At 41.8% G+C, this 22760-nt stretch overlaps 1 protein-coding gene across 1 annotated transcript in view; it reads left to right on the forward strand.

Annotated features, from left to right (window-relative positions):
* Positions 1-393: 393 nt before the first annotated feature.
* The window catches only part of SLC7A14 (solute carrier family 7 member 14), a 120893-nt gene continuing 98526 nt past the window's right edge, over positions 394-22760 (forward strand). Inside the window, exon 1 of the mRNA XM_007972113.3 lies at positions 394-562. The gene's annotated coding sequence lies outside the window, so the exon portion shown is untranslated. The remainder of the gene's footprint in view (positions 563-22760) is intronic.

Below are 22760 nucleotides of genomic sequence, written 5' to 3' on the forward strand. Positions count from 1 at the left end.
GGAAGCTTTCAGAGGGCAGGAAGGAGGTCTGGACAGCCCAGTCTAGCAGGGGCAAAGCTGTGGCAGATGCCTTCCCAACACACAGACACTGCAGAGTCCTGCTGGTCCCTGCTTTCCCAGGGCAAAGAACTGCCCCCATCCACGGCCCCCTCAGCCTCCCTGCAGCCTGAGATAAGACACTGGAGGTCACACCTGGAGGCTCAGAAGGCCAGCGAGGAGTTGTGACCGGCAGACGGGGGGGAGCGGGGGACGGTAGGCCGGGTGGGAGGTGGTCTGGTGCCAGGCTTGGGCTCAATATGTAAGGGGTTGGGCAGCCCACGTGACTCCAAGGAGGCGGAGACAGGCGAGCTGGAGGGAGGACGAGCAGGCGCGGGGAGGGGTTCGGGGGTGGGGGCGCAATCTGAATAATTGAGGAGCTGTTCAGCAGCCGCGGCTGGCTCCTGCCTGCCTTTGCCGCCACCACCACTTCGCATCCCAGCTAGAGAAACAGCTCCGCGCTGGAAGTGAGTTCGGCCAGCTACCAACCTCGGCAGCCAGCCTGTCGCCTCCAGCCCCCACCCGGGTGAGTGAACAGCCCCCTTTGCTACAGTTTGTCCCCCTCGGCAACCCCCGCGCCCCAGCGGGACCCCTGCAACTGGGATGGCCGCCTCTCCCGGAATGACCCAGGGAGCCGAAGTCACCGGGAGCGGGGGACCAAGAATATGGCGCGGAGGCCGAGGGCGCCCTCCGGGAAGGGGTTCCCTGGAAGAATGGAGGAGCTGGGTCAGGCTCTTTCTGGCTCTGGCCCGGAATGAGGCCCGGACCGCCCGCAATCTGGGGGCACTGGGCTCTGACTCGCGGGAGCTGCCGGGCGGGGCTGGGGCCAGCTCGGCTGCGGCGCCGCCAGAGCGGGAGACAGAACGGGAGCCGCGAGCGGCGTCCGGGCAGCCTGGGTCTCGGCAGACGCCGGGCCCGTCCTGTCCCCCGCCTTGGCGCGCACCCCGCACGGGCAGCTCCGTTCTCCACCTCGGACCGAGCCCGTGAAACAGAGACGCTTCTCCAGCCGCAGACCGAAGGGTCGGGAACAACGTCTGCCCTTTTGCCTGGGAGCAAACTCCTCAAAGGGACTCCCGCCAAGCCCCGCTCCCCGACCAGGCCGGTGGCGCCCCGAGGGGCGTCTGTCCCCGGAGAGTGGTGACTCGCCCGGGGGCGGCAAAGAGAACGTGACGGGAGCGGTGTCCAGGGGAGCTCCCTGCCCAGAGCCGACAACCCCAGCAAGGGGAGCTCTCCTGCACTGTTTCACCCCTCAGTCTCCTCTCTTCCCCCACTCCAAAACACATCAGTTCCCCTCTAATCCAAGAGGGTCAGGCTAGGGCTCCGTGGCCACCGGGGAGGAGCCCCCACCCTCCTTCTCTCTCCTGTGTCACCCCGCCCGCTCCCCAATTGAGTATTTTATATTGCAATTGAAGAGTAAGCAAAGCAAAGGCAGGGAAGAGATGCAGGAAGGCAGCAGCGGGGCTCGCGTCTGTTCCTGGCACTCCTCATTCCCCCACCTGTGTGAAGCTCGTTTTCTTGAGGTTTTGAGAGGAGAGACTCAAAGGAACTGGCTCTGGCGAAGGGATCCCCGCCTGAGTGTCGGGGTACGTCACTGGCTCGAGTTGCCCAAGGGCCGCAGAATGACAACCTGCCTCCCCCTAGGTACAGGGTCTAGGAGAGCGCCTGGGTAAGGTAGCTCTCCTCTGACTGAGCGCAGGAAACGGCGCTGTCCGCGGTGCTGAAAGTTCTCGGAGGCTGGGTGCTAATACCGCCGCAACCCGCATTCCCTGCAAGCAGAAACTGCGTTAGAACCATGTAAAGGGTTCTAAGCAAGCGATCTAGAGAAACACATAAAGAAGGGGCTTTGCCTTTCCCGGTTTTCTGCTTCCCCGGGACTCCGCCTGGGTAAAGGTTCTCGGCTTTCCTGGGTGGAAGTGCAGGAAGCGGGTGTCACTTCAGGATCCAGCTTTGCTAACTTGGGGAGCTTCCTCGTTCTACTTCCTGTACCTGAGCAGTGAGTCTTCCTGTAGGTAAGGTGTTGAAAGGCAGTTAGGGATGCTGTTTGTTTTGATAATAAACATTTCTGTGGCTTTCAGGAATCAGAGAATTGTTAGGCTACACAAAGGAGGGGCTTCATGGTTATAGTTTTTTCCTCTTCTTAGAACCCTTCTTTCCCCACTGCATGTTATTTACATGCTTTAGATAAAGATCGCTAAGCAGTCCTGTGTGTTTGTTTCTTTAGCTAGTCTTTTATATTACAGATAAGATGGGGAAAGGATTGAGCCAACTTTGGGAGGCCTGGTTTGTACTGAATACCTCTGTCAGCTAGGTAATAATATTTCATTTAAACTTCACAATAGCTGCCAACCATAAGACCACACAGAGAAGGAAACGGAAACTTGATTCCAGAGATTGGATTCAAACTCAGATCTGTTTAACTCAAAGTCCAAGCCATTTTCATGACTTCATTTTGGTATTTGGCTATGAATAGCTATTATTGGGGATTATAGCAGGAGAATGACAAAGAAGGGAGGCCTGCTCTTCTCTTTCACACACTCTCCTCTCTTCCAACCCTTTTCTCTTTAATCCGTTCACCCACTCACTGTCATGCACTCCCACCCTCCCAACTGGTTTTGCATGTCGCTTGCGATACCACTGTTCACACAACTTCAGCTCCAATACTATGGAAACAAGTTAGAGAACTAAACCAGCAGGCTTTTCTAGAAGAGTAGCCGGGTTTCAGGAAGTCTGGAGAACTAGAGTCCACATGTACTTTCATATTAAGAATTATACTATTGAATTTTAGGACTAGAATAGCTTTGAATAACATTTAGCACCATTGTTTTACATGAAAGAAGACTTAGAAACCAAAAGACGGTCATTAGTCTAAGTGACATGATTGAAAAATTAGAACCCAGTTAACCTGATTCCAGGGCCACTGCCTTTCCCACTATTTCCTGGTGTCTGAAATACTCTTCCATATTGCTTCTTTGATTATATTTGACAAAACGTCAACATCAGTGAACTATATAAAAGAACATACCAAAAATACAAACACTTAACATACAAGCATTCCCCTTACCTTTCTTCCAGCTCCTTTGTCTTCCAGCTCTTTCCCCTCTGGTCCTACTATTCCAGTGTTGTCTAACCCGACACACCTGGGAGATATGACCCACCTTCCTCAGTAACAGTTTTCTCTGCAGCGGCAATGCAGAAATGAGAATGGTGGTGTGGCATTTCTTTACTTGCTCTATGTTGTCTATATCTCCTCTTCTATGACCTATTCCCCAAAAAATAATTTTCCCAAAATTGGTTACCCTAAGCAGCTGCCCATGTTCTCATAGGGACTTGGAAAAGGCCCTAATAAGACCTAAGGATTTTTATTTAAAAAGAGCATTATAAGTGTTAATATCTATGAAATGCTTATCACATGTGAGGCACTATGCATAGTTTCTTCATCAGTCATTTTACTAAATTATCACAATTCTGTCAAGTAGGTATCTCAATTAAAGATGTTCATAGAGTTCTAGTTCACTCTAACATACATTGAAACCTGATATTCTGTTCATTTCCTCTTTCTTCTCTTTCCAGTTCATAGTGAAATCTCATCTTCATTAATCAGATTTTTGTATTTAATTGATAGTTCCATCCTGCTCCAAAACTTAGCATTTAAAAATTCAAATTCAATTCAAATGGCACTGTTTTGCTCTCTCGTCTCTTAATATTTACCAAACATATTCTCCCCATTTGTTATTCCTTATTTTAAAATTCCCATATGCCTCCTTATTGATAATGCCAACATTCTGCTTCAAATCTTCTCTAGAGTCAATTAAGGTATAATTTATAATTAAATACATAACTTCTTTTGTACCTCCACTAGGTGATCTGTCAAGAATGCTATTGTTGAGGTGCTCTGGGCCCTGTGAACCAGAACCTTAAACTGTCTAGAACTACTCTGTCCAACATGGTATGCTAGCCACATGTAGTTATTTATATTTAAATTTTAATTAAACTTTTAAAAATTAAAACTTTAGTCCTCCAGTCACTCTAGTCGTATTTCAAGTGCTCAATAACTCTATATGGCTAATGATTACTATATTGGACAGGGCAGACATCAGAAAATTTTTATCATTTAAGAAAGTTGTGTTAGGCCGGGCGCGGTGGCTCAAGCCTGTAATCCCAGCACTTTGGGAGGCCGAGACGGGCGGATCACGAGGTCAGGAGATCGAGACCATCCTGGCTAACCCGGTGAAACCCCGTCTCTACTAAAAAATACAAAAATCTAGCCGGGCGAGGTGGTGGGCGCCTGTAGTCCCAGCTACTCGGGAGGCTGAGGCAGGAGAATGGCGTGAACCCGGGAGGCGGAGCTTGCAGTGAGCTGAGATCCGGCCACTGCACTCCAGCCTGGGCGACAGAGCGAAACTCCGACTCAAAAAAAAAAAAAAAAAGAAAGTTGTGTTGAATAATGCTGCTTTAGACAGTACTAAACATACCCTCACAGCAACCAAGAACTAGGAACTGGGAAGAAGTAAGGACCTACTCTTCTTTGAAGCTTCTGCCAAGAAAGGCAGAAAAAGCCACTTATGCCTAATACATCACCAGCAGCCCAAAGATACCTAAGACAATTAGGCTATGAAGGAGTGTGCATATCTTACTTAAGGAGCTGGTAGCCTCTTGAGTTTGCTTCATATGAATTCTATGTTATTATAAAGTAAAATACTCCATGAGTGAGGTTTGCTGGTTTCCTGAATTTTGACTTAGATATAACCTGAAAGTTCCAATTCAAAATCCAAGTTTATAGATAATGTGGATATGTAATAACATGTGTGTGTGTTTATCTTGTCTTAGTAATCATAGTATGGTAGACATGCAAAGAATATAAGACTTGGAGTCAGTAGTATAGGTGCCACTTACTACTTGGTGACATTATGAGGCCCTCTAGAGCTCCATTTCTCCATCAGTAAGATGTTGATGAGAATTGCCATAACTACCTCAAAGGACTATTGTGAAACTCAAAGTGTAGGTATGTGAAAGTACTTTGTAAGGAGCATGATTGAATCTGCAATGGTTTATTATTTTATATAGATATGGTACAGACAATGTACAAATAGGGTAGTTCAGGCTGAATACATTTCTGAATGGTTTTAATCCTAATATGACTGTATTTTTGCCTTTGTTGTCATTTACTTCACTGAAAAGTAGAACGGTGAAGAAAAAAATTAGTTATTGAAATTTCTGGTTTGTTAGATTCTTTTAATTGAAATACTATGCATTCCTTGTGGTTTAGTTTATTTGGTCCTGAACATTTTCTTCTCAGGATTAAAAAAAAATAATAACTAGGAAGTCTAAGTTGTTTGGAACAGCTTTTACCTTTCAACTAATAGTTTTTAAGTAATCATCAATAATGATCCCATCAGGTAATAGGGCTTCAGAAATAACAAAATACAAGGATTATGGATATTCCTCAGTGTGAGTGGATGAGAGGGATAATTTTTAAAATATATTCTTACTATTTACAAATTGAAATGAGCTTCTATCCATTTTCATAGATCAATTGAACAAGAATAATTCTATTTCATGCATTGATTAAACCAAAATAAAAGTGAAAGTCATTAACTTGACTGAATTATTGAGTTTGCATTAGGGATTCTAACCTTAAATAACGAGTCTTTATTCATTCTCTAATTTGAAATCTGTTGGGGTCATTAGGAGAACTTTATGCATCTGGCTAACATTTACTCCCAAACCTAGCATCTATGATCTACTCCTGCACTTTGATCTGTGTATGCTATTTATGCTTCAAGTAAAAGTGCTTTTCAGATGCAGCCATACCTTCTATAATGGCTCACCATTTTGATACTTAAATATTTTTCTCTTATAACACAAAGATTAACACAGTGCTCAGATATTGTAGAAAATAAGCCTGGAAATGAAGCTATTCCATCAGATGATTCTTCACTGCATTTATTAGTTGTTATCATCTTGAAAACTCAACAAAGTCACTTTATTTATTCATTCATTCATTAACGAAGCACCTGAGAATCAAGCTGAGTATGACCAAGGGCATGAGATTTTATCTCCAGTTCCAGAGATCTAGTTTACCTTTGTTAAGAGTTGACGAAGGTATAGATACTACCTTGTAAGATGCTCTCTCAGGTAAATAGTTGAGACGTACACTTAGCCACTGTTTCTGGTCAAGCATGCTGTCCTCAAGCCTTTGTTGCATATGGGACTATATTACTGAGGGAAAAATAAGCGAAGTTATCAACTCTGGCTTCTACTAGATGATGCTAGCTTTAACAATAAACATATTTTGCTGGATGTCATGATTTATTCATTTCATTGGACTTGTTTACCTCTTGGAAGGGCCTGGATTTCGGAAAGGGGAAAATGCCATAACTTTGGAGCTGAAAAGAGTTTTTCTCTGTCTGTAGTTTAAAGGATTTCTCTAATTGTATATCCCAAGAGATAAAGAGAACTGACAATGTAGCTTTGAAACCAATCCTTCTAGCATACAATCATCCATTTAATCAATAACATAGTTGAAGAATGTCCTACATTGACATGAAAATGCTGTGGTCAAGGATGTTTGGAACACGTGGATGATCAATAAATATTGGTTGAATTCAGACCATTGTTCCAGGTTAATTCATGCCATACACTCATCTAGCCAACCCTCTCTACCTAGAATTCAGTATTCCCTATGGCATTTTCCTTTAGCAAATAAAACAGGAGGCAAACACAGTATATCAAATTTTACCCTAATAACCACCCTTCTAGCCCTTCTCAGGGCATAAATAGTGATGGCCAAGACAGACTACTCCTGAGAATTGTGTCTTGCTGCTTCACCCAGAAAACAAAGCATACATCAGCCCAAAGGCCTTGCATTTCACTGTGATGAGGCAACTTCAGAAACTCAAAGCTTAAATGGAGTTATGTGTTCTTTTCCGCTTTTATCTTGAAGGGATACTTGTCATTTCCTTCAGAAAGTATTTGGCTGGCCTTCACGATAGTGGCAGGCAATTGCTATTGTTCCTAAATTCAGAAGAAGCTTAGCTTAGAATGAAAGCACATATATTAATTAGAGGAGAACATCACAGTTTGATGGTTTACAGAATATTATCCTTTTTCAGGAATAATAAGGCTTCCCTTTAAGAGTTTTAACTGGTTATTACTGACAAAAATGAAAGAAAAACAGCTCATTCTATTCTAGCAAGTCAATAAGCAAATGTCTAGAATTAACTGATTCTTATTTGCCAAAGGCAAAATATTCCAACCCGATGAACAACGAATAATCAAGCTGGTTCTCACTGTCTCTTCATTTTTAAAAAATTTTTCCATGCTCTTAAAAAATAATCAGTAAATAAAAAACAATTCCACCCAGGTGTTTAAACATTCTGATGACGAAAGGGTCTTCACAAATGGAAAGGCTTAACTGTTTGTTAGAGATTATACAACATATTATTATGCCAATATTTTATAACAATCACATAACTGAACTCTCAATTTAGACAGAAATTGACCCCGGGAACACTCACCTGAGTTAATGTCAGAGGAATATGACTTGAGTCTCCTCTCTCTCAGCCAATTATAGAATGCACTCTTTTGCATTTTTTAACATCATGCATCATTTCATTAGTCATGAAAACTTGTTCAGTCGATGAGTTTATCAAAGATTCAGGTTTATCTTTTATCAAAGATTCAGGGAGTAGGAAAGAGTATGTGTTTGGATTTCAGATTATTTCCCTTTGTACCGCCAGGGGAAAGAACTACTGGTCAAGGATGGTCAGCAGGTAGAAATTTCAGGGGTGGAACTATGAGCTAGAGGAAAAGATTCAAAATCTCAGCATCATCCATGTTGCAAGAACTTAGGCAAGGATTTAACTCTTCTTACCTTTTTAATCTTCATCCCTAAAAGAAGATATTTGGATTAAATAGTGTACAACATCCTGCAAGCCATAGCATTTTATGGTTCAAGGAAATAGGGCCAAGAGCTTGGATAATCCATTATTTGCCTCCTTAAGCCCAAAGAACTGAACATAAACGAAGATTCTTATTTTTACATCATTACTTATCAGAAGCTCTGAATTTCATGCTAGTACTTTACCTAGTAACAATAACGATAATGATAGCTAATACTTATATACAATTACTATGACCGTATAAGGCTGGTAATGTTATCATTGCCATTTTACAGATGAGAAACCTGGATACTAAAGTAATTAAATTACCTGCCCAAATTCACACAGGTAACAAGTTTGTGCTACCATGCTATACCGCCTCTATAAAAACCACAAACCTGACAGATAGATAGCTGATGTGTGCCATTTATAGCTACTGGACACACCAGCCAATTCTCTGGAGAATTTCTATTTTACCTCCACTTTTTACTAGAAGAGCAATCAAGAGGGTGAATAGAACTCCAGGCCTGTGTATGGGAGTCCACATTGTCTTTCTGTAAGATGGCTCTTGTGCTTTTGCAATTGATGTCATTGACCAATTGTTTACATGGTTCAGCATTGAATGTTGGTGCTCTGCAGGCAGTTGCATTTGGTGAGGACCACTCTGCTGCCTCTTCCCAGAATGTGTGGCCAGTCACACCACCAGAAATAGATGGATATTGATGCAGGATCGATCCAGCACCTTCTAATGCTATAAAAGTCAGCCCCATATCTTCACTATTCAGTAGAGTCTTCTAGCTTCTGCCTTTAGGTTTTTGACTCAGTGTAACAATCCAGACAGCTTTTATGGTAGAGAGGGAGAGCTCCCAGAGAGTCATTTCCTGCAGGTAGGCTTGGGTCAAGGCTAAGACTAAAGCTTTCAAATCATGTTGTGAAAATCCTTTTCTTCTCATTAATCCTATATTAATAAATTAGTCATAAATACAGTACACCACAGTACCCATCTATTTCACTGTGGATTTCAATGTATTGAATATACAAATGGGCATTTAGCTCTTAATATGGTATATCTAACCAGCTGAGAATGCTCTGACTGTAGTCAAATATGTTTCTTCTTTAGCTCTAGTTTCTGGCTTGTTAAACTAGCTACATATCCCATCAACACCAAGGCCAATTACAGAATGCATAACTCTACTTCTTCCTCTGTGGTTTTCTAGATACTCTGTGGGAAGTGGGATGGCCTAGGAGTCAGAAGATCTGGTTTCCAGACTCAGCTTTGAAATGTACTACCTGTGACACTTGGGCCAGCACCATTCACTGCTTCAAGGCTGAACTTCCTTACCTTTAAAATAGGGGTAATAGATCTTGCCCCTCACATTACAAATTGGGTCAATGAGATGGCATTCACTGAAGCTCCTTGTTAATCATAGAGTGTCCAAAGGAAAGAGATGAATTTGCCATCCTTTCAGTCTTTCCCAGTCAGAAATTACTCTCAAGTTGTTGATACCCAATTCTGAACTAGGGTTAACAGCTAAATCAATGTCTTTAAGGTTAAGAAGAGCTTGGATCTAAATTTATAAATCTAGAAAATGACACTTAAATAGGAGAAGCCTCCTGGTTTCTTCTAAATTAATGATCCTCAACCTGGGGCAATGTGACCTCAATAAGGGGTATTTTGTATTGGCACAGACACTGGAGGAGAGGGGTGTTACTACTGGCTTTTAGTGGACTGGGATCTAGAATGTTAAATATCCTGTACTAGACAGAACAATCCTGCAGCATAAAAAATGTCCTGCCCAAAATACCAATAGCACTACACCCCCACTGAAAAATATTGCTCAGAGTAATGTGCTGTTCCTGGTCCCTAATTCTGCAATTGATACTGACAGAGAGAGTTTACTTTTCATCTCCTCCCACAGATGAAATCCTGCCATGCTCATGTGAGATCTGTAATAGTTGTAGTTCAGAAGCATGACCAGACTTCCAGTAAGTTCACCAGTAAATAAAACAATGGAGTCAGAGATCAGTGATTTTAAAATTAGCCCTCAGAAGCTTCCACAAAAAGCCTCCTCCAACCTCTGCAGGGGCAAGGATTCCCAGCAGGTTACTATGCCTATAATGTGAGGGCTGGCCTAAAGGATGGCATTTAGGGATGTAAAATCAGCAAATCATGATTCTAAAACCACTATCTTTGCAATTTATTCAAGAAACATTGTAATATGCACTTGTTTTATGACAAGCATTGGCCTAGCTAGGCACTGGGTATGAGACATAATCCCTGCCTCAAGTCACCAGTAATCTGAAAGTTCCACAGATGTCATCCCCATTAATTATGTATGCAACATGATACATGCTGTAACATATTATGAGGGAGCCTCCAAGGAGAGACCACCAGGAAACAATTCACTTCCACAGAGGAAATTTTAATTGAACAGTATCTTGAATGGCATATAATATTTTCTCAGACGGATAAATGAGAGAGAAAGCTATTGCAGAAATGGGACCAGCATAAGCAAATGCTGAAGGTGTGAACAGAAATGATACATGTGAAGGCTGATGTGCTTACCTGGCTGGTGGGAGGTCATATTGGAAGGACTGAAGAAACTTGAATACAGACAGGTGGATGTATTTATTCAGCCAGGGGCTTATCCTTTGAACAGGATTTTTATGAGTATCTTAGGAATATCATTTGAATTCAGGGCTCATGGAGTTCAATCTTACAACTAGAAGAAATCTCAGAAATCACCCTAGTATTCTCTTTTCCCTATGTTTTATAGTTGAAGTAGTTAAAACCCAGAGATGTTGAATGACTTGCCCAAAGTCAGCTAGCAAATTTGTGGCAGTATAAGAGCTAGAGCCTAGTCCCTCCTCTCAGTTCTCAGTTTTTTCCTGCTCTGTGCTGCATTTGGGAATTTTAGCCATCATTTGAGCATAACCCAATGTAACACACAAAGTGACTATTAAATATTCACGAAGCTCAAGTTTTCCATTGTTCACTGTGAAGCTATACCATTGTTCCTTCATTACAAGCAGGTGATAGATAAGACCCTGAGCTGCTTCTACATGAGAGCACTCTTCAGAAACACAGACAGACAGTACACCAACACATGAGCATGACATCCTTTGCCTGCCACACACATCCTCCCCTGCCTCATTTCAAACTGCCAGAGATTATGGAGTCACAGCCTGAACAGAAGGCATCTTAATCTCTGGTGGTTCTGTAAATAATATGCTGTTCATGCTTGCATATAAATTATCACAGTCTCTCTATTTTCTAGATGAGGGAGGCTTCAGAAAGATGAAGACGCCTGCACACAAAGCATATAAGAGATAGGATTTCAGACCCCAGAGTTTCAGCCCTCTTCGTAAGACAGTTGAATTTTTCCCTCATCTACATGCTCCTAATAATTTATCCAGGCTTATGGTCTTAAATTTCACCTTATAGCCAAGTTAATCTAGTCTCTGTATATTTAGGTTTCTGAGATCAGTTATTTCTTACTTCCCTTTCTCTCTAGCCACTTTTCCTCCACGCTTCATTCAATAAGCATTTAATAGAAATCATCTAAGCTAATCCATTCAGTTGATGAGAATAGAAACTGAGATCCTGAGAGGTGAAGCCAGTTGCCCAGGTTTGCTCAGTTAAAAGCAGTATGGTGACTAGATTCCCTGACTCCCAGTCCAGTGCTTTGCCCTTCACACTAATACTGCTATTTCCCAAGGATAAATAACATGGCATTTCCCACTCTCAGGCTCCCTCACTCCTTGAACAACCCCACAGGATGGATAGAAATGACTGATTGCATGTGCTCTGAGGCTCATTCCAGGACCTTGTCTAGAATGCCCACAACTTGTTATCCTTCATGCTGTATTGGTCCATCTATCACATTAAGAGGCTGGTTAGGGCAGAGTTTGACATACTTTCTGGTCTAGAAGATATTTATGATCAATGCCACCACTCAGGTAGTGATCACCATAGAAAACAGTGTGCTCAGGAAGAAAGAGGGCAGAGTCCATGGCTCCTATCATTTGAGAATGAGGCAAAGTTCACCCAGAGTTTACTGTAAGTGGCAGGATATTAGATTCATAATCCCACAGACCAGGCAATTGGGCAATTAGATGGATTTAAGCAAGATTGGGAGTGGCCAAGAAAGTGAAAAAAAGACAACTCCCAAACCATTTCTGCTAAAGATTATATTGAAAAGAGAAGCAAGTAAGAGGGGAAAGAAACCCCAGAGCTAGCTTCTCAGGTAGGGCTTTGTAGGGTCACGATTGTCTCACAGGCTGATCGGGCTAATTCGGTACAGAAACTTAATTGTATCCGTTTTATCAAGAGTGATCCAGCTCTGAAGAATCTAGCCATGCTCCCCAGGTCCCGAGAGACGGATTTGTTAGCTAGATGCCAATATAGCCACACACAATAGAAGATGCTCTTAAGTGTGGCCCAGGCTATTTCCTTCCTAATAGTGGGATCGTGAGAAAACCAAATGAGTGGTCAAAGATAACCTGTGGGCACAACATCAGGATTAATGGAGTTGGACAGACAGTCTCATGAAATGTGCCATTCAGGCTGCAACAGAGACAAGAGAATTCTTTCAAACTCCACCTAAGAACACTTTTCAGGTTACTAGAATAGTTGTGTTCTTCAAAAAAAGGGTCTTGTTCTCTCTGTTTCCCTAGTGGTGAAGAAACTGGCAAATTATTTTGGTAAAAGATGGATTTATCTAGTCTCTATGCAGTCCCCATCTTCCTTATTATTCTAGACATGTTATAATACTCAACTCAAACCCTATCTTACTTATGTCAGTGGCATCTTGTCCAAAGCCCCTTACCAAATCTTTGAACTCCTGGGCCTAATTCTCTGCTAAGGCAATGAAGGTAAACCTGCAAAATCATCCTTATTATTCATGTACTTGTATAAGATCCATTACGATTAGTCTGCTTCTGAGAAAGTTGTTTAATTGTGGATGAGCTGTACAGATGGTGAGAATCACGGTCTCAGATGGCATGGCACTTGAATCTTACATTAGTGATGATCTTTTATTGGTCTCCGTTAGAGAGTTCTGGTAGATGCCACTGATTAACCACCAATAATAAATAAACCATCCGAGTGCTTGGGTTATTTCTGTAAGGGACACATCTCTTGTATTTTGTGCTAATTCTGTTTGTGTCATTTCAGAGGGCACTATGATCTTGCCTTGCTCTGAGTGCACCTGGGTCTGGTTTATCCTTGTCAGTAATCTCTATGTGTGGACCCTGACATTTGAAACTGAATCTGTTAGTCACTCTCACTACAGAAAACAGTCATGTGGCGACTATGACTCATCTACAAAACGCTGAAGGAATAGACTCCCAAGAGGTTTTTTTTAAAATCACGCAACATTGCTACCTCTAAAAGAGGCCAAACAACCATTTTGACTATTTTTATTTTCCCCTGGAGCTGACTGGTTATCCTGATTCTGAGTAGGAACAAACTACACAGACAGTTTGGGATTCGTTTTAGATTCTGTCCTAGTCACAAAGACTTTTGACACACTTTCTATTCCAGCATCACAATGCAGAGGAAGAAAATATCTGAATGAGTAGAGACTGTCGTGCCAGAAATAAATTCCTAATATAGACAACTGAAATATGCCAGTAGAGAATTTAACTATCAAAACAGAAACAAGAATTCCTTGTTTCAATACTGTCTTAGGGAATAGCCTCTGTTCTTCCTTTCTGCCCTCAAGTCTATTTCAACCTACAGTTATAAATAAATATTCTGATCCCATTACAACACATTAAGAATCTAGAGAAAACTTGTCATTTGAGTACTATGATATCATCTCTTTACACATATGATTCCAATATAGCAACTTATTGAGTGCTCTTCTTAAAGTCAAGAATAATTAGACAACTATAATATAATACTTATAATAATAGTAGCAATCACATTTACTCATTTAATCATATCAAGTCGATATTATTATCCTCATTTTACAGATGAGGATTATAAAATTTCAATGACTTGCCCAAGTTCTCACAACCAGTGAAGGTTAGAGTCAAGATTCAAAGACCATGCCATCTGACACCATGATCCTCACCATTTATACAGCCCATCTGCAATTTAAAAATTCTCTCAGAAGCTGATCAATCCTAATGGATCTTATACAAGTGCATGGATAATAAGAGTTACTTTGCAGGTCTATCTTCATTGCCTTAGCAGAGAATTAGGCCCAGGAGTTCAAAGATTTGGTATGGGACTTTGGACAAGTCTTACTTTTTTTCTTTCTTTCTTTCTTTCTTTCTTTCTTTCTTTCTTTCTTTCTTTCTTTCTCTTTCTTTCTTCCTTTTCTTTTTTTTTTTTTTCTGTGACAGGGTCTCCCTCTATTGCCCAGGCTGAAGTGCAGTGGTGCAATCTCAGCTCACTGCAACCTCCACCTCCCAAGTTCAAGAGATTCTCCTGCCTCAGCCTCCCGAGTTGCTGGGACTACAGGCATGCACCACCATGATCAGCTGTTTCTTTGTGTTTTTGGTAGAGATGGGGTTTCACCATATTGGCCAGGCTGATCTCGAACCCATGACCTCGTGATCCACCCGCTTCAGCCTCCCAAAGTGCTGGGATTACAGGCGTGAGCCACACCGCCCGGCCAAGTCTTACTTTTTCTAGGACTGTCACTACATCTAAGAAAGAAATAATACCTTTTTACTCATTTAGTTATTCATTAAATCATTCAACAAATATACTAAAAACTGAAGCTATAATGGGAGAAAACCAGACCAGGAAGCATTAACAAAGATAGGAACCATTGTCTTGAGTATAGTTGCTAAAATAAAAACAATATTGTTGCTAAAATAAAAACAATATGAAGTCCCAATTGACTCAGGCATGTGGAAGATTATGTTCAAGATTTGTTGTTTTGGTTTAGTTTTCTTCATCAGTGAAGTGATTTGAATTATCTCATGTAACTGTCACAAGGAAACACAATTACAGGCCCTAATGGCCAACATAATATAACTTACTGCTTACAAAAACAAAGGCCTAGATCCTCAAGGCTCCTGTGAGTGGTTTGTGAAAGACAGATTTACCCTAAACTATCAGCAATACACACTACATCTCTAGATTTAAATTAATATTCTAGAAGTTCAAGATGTATCTACATGTGCCAGGAACTCATTTCTTTCAGTGAAGGCTCAGATTGTTTGATTATCCCAAAGCAAGAGCATAGGCATAGCACAGAGAGACTAATAAGCTGTAATGGGAGAACTGATGGCAGAAGGGATATTTATTAAGCAAAACAGAATGGGGGTTTTGAAAGGAAGGCAAGTAATTTGAAAGGCCATTTTGTTTAGTTTTAGAGAGTACTGAAGTTTAATCTGGATGATGGACTGGAGTATATTAAGGAAATGTTGAGTGAGAGAATGAAAAAGAAAATTAAGTCAACAATAAAAGAAGGGGTGAGGAATAAAAAATCACCTGTGGGTACAATGCACACTATTTGGGTGATGGGTGCACTAAAAGCCCAGACCTCACCACTACACAATTTATCCATGTAACCAAAACCACTTGTACTCCTAAAGCTATTGTTGGGGGTGGGGGTTGGAAAAAAAGCATGGGAAAAAGAGAAAAGAAATTACATTCATTTTTAGATACTTTTTATCCTAGGGAAAGTTAGGATAGAAGGCCTGGGGGCATCTGCTGAGCAGTACAAAGTGAAAATGCATCTCATTCCCCACAATGAAAGACTTTACCAGTGTCCGGGCTTGGGAGTGAGAAGTACAGATAAATAAATAGTTGCCTCTTTCTCAGTTTTGAATCATTCTATTTGTTTCCAATTTTCAGAAATCACTTACAAGAGATATCATCATTAAGCCATTAACTAATGGATCCCAACCACACCAAGCCTAGAGGCCGAGTTTGGACTCTCTCTCTCTCTCTTTTTTTTTTTTTTTTTTTTGAGACCGTGCCTCACTCTGTTGCCCAGGCTCAAGTACAGTGCTGTAATTATGGCTTACTGCAACCTTGACCCAGTGGGGCTCAACTGATCCTCCCACCTCCGGAGTAGCTGGAACTACAGGCATGCGCCACCACACCTGGCTAATTTTTGTGGGGTATTTTTGTTTTTTGTTTTTGTAAAGACAGGGTTTTGCCATGTTGCCTAGGCTGATCTCGAACTCTTAGGCTCAAGCAGTCATCTGCCTTGGCCTCCCAACGTGCTGGCATGAGCCACTGTGTCTGGCCTACCATTTGGACTTTTAAGGTGATTTTCCCCTCTTTAGGCAAAGAACATCAAGCCTTTCCTAGCATAAGACCAAAAACAAACCAAAAAATCAAGAGGAGATCAGTCATTAGAAAATAAAATAAATTTACCAGCTTCATCTCAGCTTGAAATCTCAGCTTGAATGCAAGGGCCAATTTCTAAGTTTAAAAGTAGGATAATATCAGTTGTCAATGAATTTTTAAGGTATAACTTGTAGCATGACTGCATCATGTCTCTCAGGGTGGTCTATTTCACCTTTCTTTAAATGTTAAAGCAAAAGTCTTGGCTTTGGGGTTTGTTTTGTTTCATTTCTCTCTTATTTTTTTTTTTACTGAACTATAAGGTGATCCTCACCAGAATTTGTTTTAGGCTCCGCTTCTTGCAGTTTTTTAGAGAAGCATTTTATGACAAGCTCGGTGGCTGTAGGATGAGTGAAACTCATCTCTCCCAGACCTTGACTGCTGAAGTAAGGAGATTAGACTTTAAGCCACAGGCAGTGGGAGCCACCAAAGGTGGTTGTGACCGGGACAGTGATGGAAGGTTCTGACAACAGTGAGTGGGATGGACGCGACAGGAGAGAAGCAAGAGACAGAGGAGAGAAGCTGGAAATAGAAAGTCAATTCAGGAGACTAAACTGAAAATTGTGCATGAAAAAGAACATTTCTTTGCTGTAGAATCAGGGTCCATTTTTGCTATTTGTTGGCTAATGTTTAACGATGTCACTGAAATCTTGTTTGAGAACTTAGCTCCAACTTCAAACACTAAGGAGAAAGATGACCTCTCCTCTCCTTAGTTCTTCACCTGACTCCAGTCGACCCCCTTTTATTCTCAGCTGGAAGGACTCCTCCACTTCCAGTAAAAGGGTTGGCAGAAATGAGCAGAGGTACAGAGAGGAAGAAAAACCAGATGAGCTTTGCATGCTTGGAACCAAAACAATGTCGAGGAAGCAAGCACCCAGAGGGGTGGAGCTGAGCAGTGTGGTTTCAGCACAGCCCTCCCTCACTGTGTTAGCCTTACCTCACACAGGTCCCTTTGCTTCTCTGGGCCTGAAAATCCTCTTTTGTAAAACAGAAGCGCAACCATAGATGATTGCCATGGCTCCTTCAGGCTGGAAAATTTATAATATCAGCAGCATATTATTAATTTAAAGATGCATTACATGAATCATATTCAATTCAATCCAATTCCAGTATGAACCACTCCACAAAATGCCAAAGCTCCTAAGGGCAACTTTCCTCACTTTATTTTTCTACCTTCATTTCTTGCTTTTTTCCATTACTCTTCTGGTGCAGTTTTTTTCCCCTTTTCCACTTGTTTCTTCATTTTCTAGTAATAGCAGGGAAGGGGTCATTCAATAGGACAAGAAGCTGAGATCATCTGTTTATCCACAGGACAAGGAGGAACCAAGGCCCAGCCAGCCAGCTCTTTCCCACACTGTTCTGCTGGTGACCCTCAACCCTACACCAGCAAGAAGAGGAAGTCAAGCTCAGCCTCCCTCTGACTTTTTTTTCACTCCTTTCTTCACCAAGCTGCAGGGTTCCGGATGTTTAGACAACTCTGCTCCTCACTGTCTACAGACCCATCAAGGTAGCTGTTGTCACTCCCTGTTCCTAGGAAAAGTATCAAAGAGGGAGACAATTTGCACAACTCTTGTTCTAGCTTAGCTTGAAAATAACCACCATGGACACATGCACATGAACACATGCAGCCCCCAGCCTTTTATCTGCAACTGCCTCTATTTAACTATAGCCTGCTCAAATCCAGCAGCTCAGCAGAACCATGGCAGCCCCACTCCCAAGGAGAGGACTAGACCCTGACTAGTCACTTATTTCCTAGTTCCCTTAGCTACTACTGCAGTTAACCATCACCTCCTTGCATTGCTCATCTCAGTTAGCGAAGAGCCCAAGTAGGGTCTCCTCTACTATGCTACCCTACTCTACCCCACCCCTGCCAGGCCAGGGATTTCTACTTACTGCTTGTAGGTCTCACCTCCTATGCCAACTTGGTTCTCTTTCTTGTGAAACAACTGAAGTTGCCTTGAAATAGTAAGGGCAGAGCACAGAATCTATTTATCCTGGTCTTCAGAGCCTAAAGAGACTAGAGATTTCCTTCTAACAGTCAAGGTTTCCATAGCAAGAACCAGATTATTGAATTTCTAGAAGTCCTAAAACAAAACAAAACAAAACAAAACAAAAACCCACTCACTTCTCAAAATAGGCCTACAGGGCCTGAATCCACATAAAGCCCAAAGCAGGAAAGACAGGAAAGACTTAGTTGCCAAATAAGTGCTATAGAAAGTGCAAGTTACATTAAAATTAGAGGTAGCAGTTGGTCCACCCCCATCACCTAGAGTACTGACAACACTTTGCGTTTTAATTAGTAGGCACCAGGCATTTCATATACATTAACACAAATTACGGCAACAATCCTACAAGGTGGACATTATCCTCATTTTTTAGATGAAGAAACCAGTGCTTAGAAAGAATATACACTTGTAACAGGTAGGGCAAGGACTGTAACACAGATTTGTCTGGCTTCAGAGACTAGAGGCTTCGTAGAAAGCTACCTTGCCTCTGCAAAAGGATAAACTGCTAAAACATACACTTCATGAAATAAAACCAAAATCAGTGAACTGGAGGGAGACCCCTGTGTCCTGGGACTCCTGCCTCTAACTAGCAGCATGACCCTGGGCACATCTTTTGGGTTTCAGTTTCTTTGTCTATGAAATGAGAGTGTCAGATCCAATTATTTCTTCCAGCTCCAGAACTGGAGAGTGTGCGTTCTAGTCCCTGCATGCCTCCTCAGCGAGCAACGGACCAGCAGCTACAATCTAACCTCAGCACAACAGATCTCTAACAACAGGAAGTGCCTCTGCAGAGCCTCTGGAAATGATTCAGAATTATTTTCTGTTCTCCAGTGAGAACCTATAATTTCTATGACTGCAATTCCCCACTGGTCAGGGCTGGCTTAAGTAACATTCACTGCTGCTTATTACTCCGCCACTCCACGACACTCTGACGACACTGGAGAGAGGATCTGTGCTCCATACTTGTCACACATGGGTTTAAAGGGGTAGTGACTCAAAAGTGAAATGTGGAGAAAATATAAATATTACACACCCACACATAGCTCTTATATGAAAATCCATCACTAGAACATAATAGTAATGATGGAATTATTTACTGAAAAGGATTCATTATTTAATAAAAGAAATCACCAGGATCCCTATCAGTAGTGTATTCACAGCTCATCAAAGGCTGAATGTGGTGGAGAGATAAATACTAAATCTAATGTACTATGAATCGAAGCTAACCAAATGCAGATGAAAACCGAAGAGGGTGCATGTATTATTTAATGTGAAAACGGGATACTGTGTTTGCAAAAATTTGCTTTACACACAACCTTTAAGACCAGTGTTTGTTGGACCGGGAGCGGTGGCTCACGCCTGTAATCCCAGCACTTTGGGAGGGTGAGGTGAGTGGATCACCTGAGATCAGGAGTTCGAGACCAGGCTGACCAACATGGTGAAAGCCCATCTCTACTAAAAAACACAAAAATTAGCCGGGCATGGTGGCTGGTGCCTGTAATCCCAGCTACTTGGGAGGCTAAGGCACAAGAGTTGCTTGAACCCAGGAGGCAGAAGTTGCAGTGAGCCGAGATTGCACCATTACACTCCAGCCTGGGCGACAGAACAAGACTCCATCTCAAAAAACAAAAACAAAAGCAAAAACAGTGTTGGTTGAACTGATGTGAGTGCATCTTTCTTGCAACAGGAGACCCAGCAATATAAATCTTTGCAAATGGGCAGGGTGCACACCAGTAAGAGAGGGAGAGGAAGGTGAAGGCGAGATATGAGAGAGCAGATGTAGGCCTAGAAAGGCATCATGGTGGCAAATGTTACATTGATTTTTTTTTAAAATGGAAGGGTGTTAATAGAAGAGAGAATGAGATGCAATTATTCAAGTTAAACAACCAAAAAGAAGCTTCATCTAAACCATCTAGAATATCAGTAGGGTTCCTTTGGTCAGCACATTAACCATTAATGGGAGTTTTACAGGTGAATAATATTTCTTGGCCCAGCACAGTGGTGCACACCTGTAATCCCAGCACTTTGGGAAGACCAGGCGGTCAGTTGACTTGAGGCCAGAAGTTTGAGACCAGCCTGGCCAACATGGCAAAATCCCATCTGTAGTAAAAATACAAAACTTAGCCAGGTGTGGTGGTGTGCGCCTGTAATACCAGCTACTCAGGAGGCTGACTCATGAGACTTGCTTAAACCCAGGAGGCAGAGGTCACTGTGAGCTGAGATCGCGCCCCTGAACTCCAGCCTGGGTGACAGAGAAAAGCTCTGTCTCAGGAAAAAAAAAAAAAAGGAATAATAATAATAATAATATTTCTTGTAGCAAGACTGCAGCTAAACAATGACAGAAGCATTGGGAAATTTCATTGCTGCCCCTGTGGTTTACTATCCTGATTTATATTTTTTTAATTTTTTATTTCCGTAGGTTTTGGGGGAACAGGTGGTATGAGTACATGAGTAAGTTCTTTAGTGGTGATTTATGAGATTTTGTTGCACCCATCACCCAAACAAAATACACTGAACCCAATTTGTAGTCTTTTATCCCTCACCCCCGTCCCACCCTCCCCACTGAGTCCCCAAAGTCCATGGAATCATTTTTATGCCTTTGCATCTCCATAGCTTAGGTCCCACTTATGAGTGAGAACATATGATGTTTCATTTTCCATTCCTGAGTTACTTCAGAATAATAAAAGTTACTTAGAATAATAGTCTCCAATCCCATCCAGTTTGCTGCGAATGCCATGAATTCATTCTTCTTTATGGTTGAGTAGTATTCCATTGTATATATATACCACAGTTTCTTTATCCACTTGTTGATTGATGGGTATTTGGGCTGGTTCCACATTTCTGCAATTGGCGAATTGTGCTGCTCTAGATATGTGTGTGCAAGTATCTGTTTCCTGTAATGACTTTTCTTCCTCTGGGTAGATACCCAGTAGTGGATTGCTGGATCAAACGGTAGATCTACTTTTAGTTTTTTAAGGAATCTCCACACTGTTTTCCATGGTGGCTGTACTAGTTTACATTTCTACCAGCAGTGTAAAAGTGTTTCCTTTTCACCACATCCATGCCAACTTCTATTATATTTTTATTTTTTGATTATGGCCATTCTTGCAGGAGTGAGGTGGTATCACATTGTGGTTTTATTTGTATTTCCCTGATCATTAGTGATGTTGAGCATTTTATCGTATGTCTGTTGGCCATTTGTATATCTTTTTTTGAGAATTTTCTATTCATGTCCTTAGTCCACTTTTTGAAGGGATAGTTTGTTTTTTTCTTGCTAATTTGTTTGAGTTTGTTGTAGATTCTGGATATTAGTCCTTTGCCAGATGTATAGATTGTGAAGATTTTCTCCCACTCTGTGGGTTGTCTGTTTACTCGGCGGTCATGTCCTGTTCTACAAACAACACATGATCAACAATACCCCATGGGTAGCCTTTTAAAGTTTTTACCACTTTTCCATGTAGCATTTTTCATTTAATCCTTGTCATAACCCTGTGGGGTAAGCAGAGCAGATATTCTAGCCTCATTTTGTAGACAAAGAAACTGAGGCTCCAAAAGGTAGAATGATATGTCTAAAGACACACAATTTGTCCACAACAGATTAGTCTAAACCCTGGACTTGTGGCTACTAATCCAGTACTCTCTTCATGACACCCCAACAGACCTGAGGCTTAAGGCACCACCAACCAAAGCAGTTTAAGTGGAAAACTGCACATATATTTCGTACGAAGATACACACACAGCAATTACCCAGGCTGAGGAGTCTGTGGATCAATTAAAAAATATTTGTTGCAAGAAGCTTGCTAGGTTCAATATAGAACCCTGAAAAAGACTGAAACATGAGCCATGTCCTCAGGGGGCTGACAACTCTGGGTGGAGCCTAGACTGTGAAGGGACTTCAGGCCACAAAATGCATTATCAGAAGTAGTAGTCATATCAGTTTAGAACCAGAGAATGAGGAGAGGAAAGAGTCAGAAGGAAGAAGTGGAGGCAGGTTGCTCCCAATCAGGGTGAAGGGAAGAATGAGTTACAAGACCCCGGAAAGGGTACTAATGTGGGGAAGGAGGGGTGTCTTTTCTTTTCTGCTATGTGTTATTGTAAGTTCCAGACACATGGTGAAAGTGGTTATATATGTGACCACAGCAATGCAATTCATAGGCTGAATTAAAATAAGTCAAAGATTAATTGGAGATCATTTTTCATTGGAAATGAAAAACACTGTCCAACTATGCTCAGGATTTTCTTCTGTTATTGAGAAGAGTTGCAAATGCCGGGCCACATTTTGTTCTCTCTGTTGTTTTCCATGAAACAAAATCTTGGTCCACTACGTACAGATTATGAGGGGGTCTATAGAGAGGCAATATTTATTTTTTATGCACATCCTTGCTAGCGCCTAATGTTATCAAACTTTAAAATTGCTGCTTAAATAATAAGTCTGAAGTAGCTTCAAATGGGTTTAATCTGTATCTCTCTGATGACTCATGAGGACTCTTCGTGTGTTTTTTGGCCATATGGACTTCCTTT

This window comes from Chlorocebus sabaeus, chromosome 15 (genome assembly GCF_047675955.1).
Source record: "Chlorocebus sabaeus isolate Y175 chromosome 15, mChlSab1.0.hap1, whole genome shotgun sequence".
NCBI classification, from domain to species: Eukaryota; Metazoa; Chordata; class Mammalia; order Primates; family Cercopithecidae; genus Chlorocebus; species Chlorocebus sabaeus.